This window comes from Humulus lupulus, chromosome 1 (assembly GCF_963169125.1).
Source record: "Humulus lupulus chromosome 1, drHumLupu1.1, whole genome shotgun sequence".
Lineage (NCBI taxonomy): Eukaryota > Viridiplantae > Streptophyta > Magnoliopsida > Rosales > Cannabaceae > Humulus > Humulus lupulus.
The window spans coordinates 32505566-32511053 of NC_084793.1; the positions used below are offsets into that span (position 1 = coordinate 32505566).

Sequence of the window (5488 nt, forward strand, 5' to 3'; positions counted from 1 at the left end):
CAGCAATATGATGGGCCTCCTGTCCACCAGGTTGTTCCATCTCATTGTCAAGCATTGATCGAGTGAGCACCATGATGAATGTCGACTGAAACTTGTGAAGCACCAATTTCCTCTCATCGAGAGCACCAAACTGTTGATGCAGTTTTTTGCCAATGGTAGATTAAGAAATCTTATAGGGATATTAGTGCTAAATTGTAAACCATAACGAAATAATAAGAACCCTCTTGTACACTGATGGCTGTCATATACTACAACAAATTTAACAATGATTTTTCTTTCAATACTTCCAATTATTTTAGTATAATAGCAACCACAGGTCGAACCCACGAGGACTATCGTTCACTTTATTATTCAATAATTAACACTAAATCTTAAAAGGGGGATTTTGAGTTTTAACTCAAAATTAAATAACATAAACTAGAAATCAAATAAAAATTGATATTACGATAAAAAGAAACAGTTAAAGGTTAATCTCCACCTTCAACAATCATTCTTAATCGCTGATAATAAATATTATTCAATTTTCTCAATTAAACTATTAACCTTGCAGATAACGCTGAAGCAGACAATTATCCCAGTCTCCCTATTATAAGTAATCAAGGCAAAGCGCTCAATAATTAACTCTTTTATCTAAGCAAAAAATTTATGATGCATACAATCTATTTAACTTAGATAAAGCATTAAGTCCTATGGAAACAAGTTAATCTAGGCAATAAATTAATGAAGCATATAATTCATTTAACCTAGGTTCTATTTTTCATCACAATCAACAATTCTTTTGACATCACTATCAATTGCAATTTATCACATACACTTAGAATCCTACACTATTAGGTGAGTAGAAATTCTAAGATGACAATTGAATAATGTAAAACCTTAATTAGTTGGCCATTTAACAAGAAATCACAAAATTCATAACATTCAATTTGAAAAATAGAAACAATTTAATATTGAGAGAAATTAAAGAATAATATTCATTATCAACAATCAAGAATTCATGTCTTGAGTTTTGAATTAACCCTTAACCTAAAAAGAACCTACTCCATAATAGTAATCATAATCACAAACATAATTATAATTAAGATTAAGGGAAGAAAAGAAACTAGATTGATGAACAATAGTGTTGTAGTCTTCTCTCCAACCCTTTCTCAGTCTTTTTCTCTCCTAAAACTGTAATAAAAAAACCTCTCTAAAATTAACCCTAATAATCCTTTATAGTCTCAATTATTCGTTCTAGTTGCAACTGCTTCCACCCATTTAGACACGTAGTCGACTGCCAAAAGAGGATGGGAACGGTCCCATGAAATCCATACCCCAAACATCAAAAATCTCAAGAATTAAAATAGGAGTTTGATGCATTTGATCCTTGACCGTTATGTTACCAACTCGTTGAACTTGATCACATGCCTTACAATAAGCAGAAGAATCTTTCAAAATTGTGGGCCAATAGAAACTGCTGTCGAATATCTTACGAGCTGTCCTCTTAGGTCCAAAGTGTCCACCACAAGCATAAGCATGACAAAAAGAAAGGATGGAATGAAATTTAGATTTAGGTACACACCTTCGAATTATTTGATCTGTACAATGCTTCCAAAGATAAGGTTCATCCCATATGTAGTGGCGAGCATCATGCTTGATCTTGTTCCATTGTGCTTGTGTGAGATCACTTGGTAACTCCTTTGAAGTAAGGTAGTTTACAATGTCGGCATACCAAGGAATAACTTCTTGCATGGCGAGGAGTTGCTCATCTAGAAATTTTTCTTCTATGGGAAAATTATTTTCATCCCAAATAGGACGACTCAAGTGGTCCGCCACCATATTCTCATAACCCTTTTTATATTTTATCTCAAAATCAAACTCTTGAAGAAGTAGAATCCACCGAATCAACCGAGTCTTGGCTTCTTTCTTTGCCAATAGATAGCGAAGAGCAGCATGATCGGTATAAACAATCACTTTAGTTCTAATCAAGTATGACCAAAAATTTTCCAAGGCAAAAACGACCGCCAAGAGCTCTTTTTTAGTAGTGGAATAATTAAGTTAAGCATCATTAAGAGTGCGAGAAGCATAGTATATAACATGAGGAAGCTTGTCAACTCACTGCCCAAGAACAGCACCCATGACATAGTCACTTGCATCACACATGAGTTCAAAAGGTAGCTCCCAATTTGGTGGCTGAATTATAGGAGTTGTAGTCAAAGACTCTTTTAATAAGTTGAAAGCCACTAAACACTTTTCATTCAACTCGAACTTTACATCTTTTTGAAGAAGGTTGCATAGTGGCGTGGAAATTTTAGAGAAATCCTTGATAAATCTCCAATAGAACTCAGCATGCCCAAGGAATGATCTCAGTTATTTCACACTAGTCGGAGATGGTAGAGAACAAATTAAATCAATCTTTGCCTTATTAACCTATATTCCCTTGACTGAAATCACATGACCCAAAACTATACCTTAGTTTACCATAAAATGGCATTTTTCCCAACTAAGCACAAGGTTAGTTTCAATACACCGCTGGAGTACCAAAGTGACATTATGAAGGCAGCAATCAAATGAGTCACCATAAACAGTAAAATCATCCATAAAAACCTCAATGATGCTTTCAATATATTATGAAAAAATGCCCATCATATATCGCTGAAAAGTAGCAGGAGCGTTACATAACCCAAACGACATACGTCGGAAAGTGAATGTACCAAAAGGGCATGTGAAGGTTGTCTTCTCTTGATCTTCAGGAGCTATAACAATCTAATTATATCCCAAATAACCGTCAAGAAAAAAATAATAAGGATGACCCGCTAACCTCTCATGCATCTGATCAGTGAAAGGTAATGGAAAGTGATCTTTACGGGTTGCCGCATTCAACTTTTGGTAGTCTATACAAACTCGCCACCCGGTTTGCATTCCTTTTGGTACCAGCTCATTTTCATCGTTCTTTACCACTGTGATTCCAGACTTCTTTGGCACTACCTGAACTGGACTAACCCATTGACTATCTGAAATTGGGTAAATAATACCCAAACTAAAAAGCTTCAGTATCTCCTTTTTCACAACCTCCATCATAGGTGGATTTAATCTCTGTTGCACCTCACGTGTTGGTTTAGACCACTCTTCAAGTAAAATTTGGTGCATGCACATAGAAGGGCTAATCCCCTTAATATCAACAATAGACCAACCAATGGTTGTTTTATATTCTTGGAGTACTCTCATTAATTTTTCTTCTTGGACATGGTTAAGATCTCTTGCAATTATAACTAGAAGTGTCTTGCTCTTCCCCAAGTAAACATGTTTGAGATGCTCCGGAAGTGGCTTCAATTCAAGTGTAGGAGCTTGAACAATTGATGGCTACAATTTCTCATTAGAAATCAATAAATTCATAAATGCAACCTTCTTAAAAGTCTTGTCAAAACCACTATTGAGTGTGGTTATGAGATCCATGATCTCCTGAGAAAAATCTTCATCGGTCAACACAAGATGCTCTCTCAACACAACCTCCAAACAATCTTCATTATGCAAATCTAAAACTTGTTGAGAAAGGATATCCAACACATCAAGAGAGTAAACAGCATGTACATCACTTGGATACCTCATAGCCTCAAAATATTAAATCGAATTGTCTCCCCATCAAATTCCATGGTCAATGTACCGTCATGCACATCAATCTTAGTTCTCGCAGTATTCATGAATGGTCTCCCCAACAAAATTGGAGTGGAGCATGGAATAGATTCATCTTCCATATCAAGAACATAAAAGTCAGCCGGAAACACCAATTTCATTCACTTGAACTAACACATCTTCTATTACACCCCTGGGATAAGCATTTGACCTATCAGCAAGTTGAATAATCACCCCTGTTTCTTCAAGTTGACTGAGATTCAATGAAGCATAAATGGAGAATGGCATGACATTGATAGAGGCTCCCAAATCCAACATACAATGCTCAATTCTTTTATTACCAATAGTGCAAGGGATAGTAAAAGTACCAGGATCCTTACACTTTGATGGAAGCTGCTTTTGAAGAACTGCAGAAACATTCTCCCCCACACTAAATTTTTCATTACCCCTCAATTTATGCTTATTAGTGCACAACTCTTTCAAATACTTGGCATAGCGCGACACTTGTTTAATAGCTTCAAGAAGAGGAATATTCACTTCTACCTTTCGAAATGTATCAAGAATTTCCTTGTCAACCTCTTCCTTTTTAGTCTTCTTTAGTCTGCTTGGGAATGGAGCTGGGGTGACAAAAGTAGGCTTAGGGTTTAGTTTTGTAGGGTTGGTTGGCTTTGGAGGAACATCTTCATTAACTGAGCAATCAACTTGTGGCTTGGATGACAATTTACTAGGCATTGGAGGACTAGGTGGATCATATTGCTTCCCGCTTCACAAAGTTACTACACTAGCATTCTCCTTGGGATTCATCTCAGGTTGTGAAGGTAATTTATTAGACAGATGAACTTCCACCTGTAATATGATGCTGCTAATTGTCCCACCTGATTCTCCAAAATTTTGATGGAAGCTTGGGTGGTTTGCTTAAACTGAAGAGTATTTGTAGCAAGTGCACTGATTAAATCCTCAGTAGAGGGTTTGGCACTTGGTGGTGCTTGTGATGGTCTAGGTACAAAATTATTTTGAGACCGCTGTTGCAAAGTGAAACCAGGTGGTCTCGTAGATGTAGATTGTGGAGCAACTTGTTGTTGATTCCCATAACGAAGATTTGGATGATCACGCCAACCAGGACTATAAGTTTGTGAAAATGGTTCATAGTACATTTGACCTAATTAACCAGGGAAATTTCCTACAGCATTAACACCCTAAGTGTCTCCCTCAAATAGAGTAGGGAAAGTATCAGTAGCATGACCCACAACTTGACAGATTCCACATGGCCTCACATGTTGGCCTAAAGCTAGTTCTTGTACCACTGCAGTTAACTGAGCCAATTTTTGACCCAGCTGATTAGCATTAGAGGTGTTCACTTCATTAGCTAATTTGGGTGGTGGAATAGGATCTTGGCGAATGCCAAATTGTTGTGAGTTAGCAGCCATATTAGAAATCAAGCTCCTGGCTACATCAGGAGTCTTATCAACTAATGCACCCCCACTGACTGGATCAATCATACTCATACCCAGTGATTGTAATCCTTCATAAAAGTACTGAATGAGGAGTTGTTCACTTATCTGATGATGAGGGCAACTACCACACAACCGTTTAAATCTCTCCCAATATTCATACAAAGGCTCTCATGTATATTGCCTTATACCATAGATCTCTTTCCTAATGCTTCCAACTTTAGATGCTGGAAAATATCGTTCTAGGAACATAGTCTTCATACCATTCCAGGTTTCAACAGTACCAGGTGGAAGATAGTACAACCACTCTTTAGCTGCAACCTTCAAGGAGAAAGGAAAAGCTCGCAGCTTAATTTGTTCTTTAGTCACTGCAGCAGGTTTCATACTAGAATAGACAATATGAAACTCCTTTAAATGTTTATTCG

General features: G+C 36.9%; 1 non-coding gene across 1 annotated transcript; it reads left to right on the plus strand.

Annotated features, from left to right (window-relative positions):
- The first annotated feature begins 5169 nt into the window (after positions 1-5169).
- LOC133813215 (small nucleolar RNA R71) lies at positions 5170-5276 on the plus strand. The gene has a single exon (XR_009884251.1). It is a non-coding gene; the product is annotated as a small nucleolar RNA R71 (small nucleolar RNA).
- Positions 5277-5488: the final 212 nt, after the last annotated feature.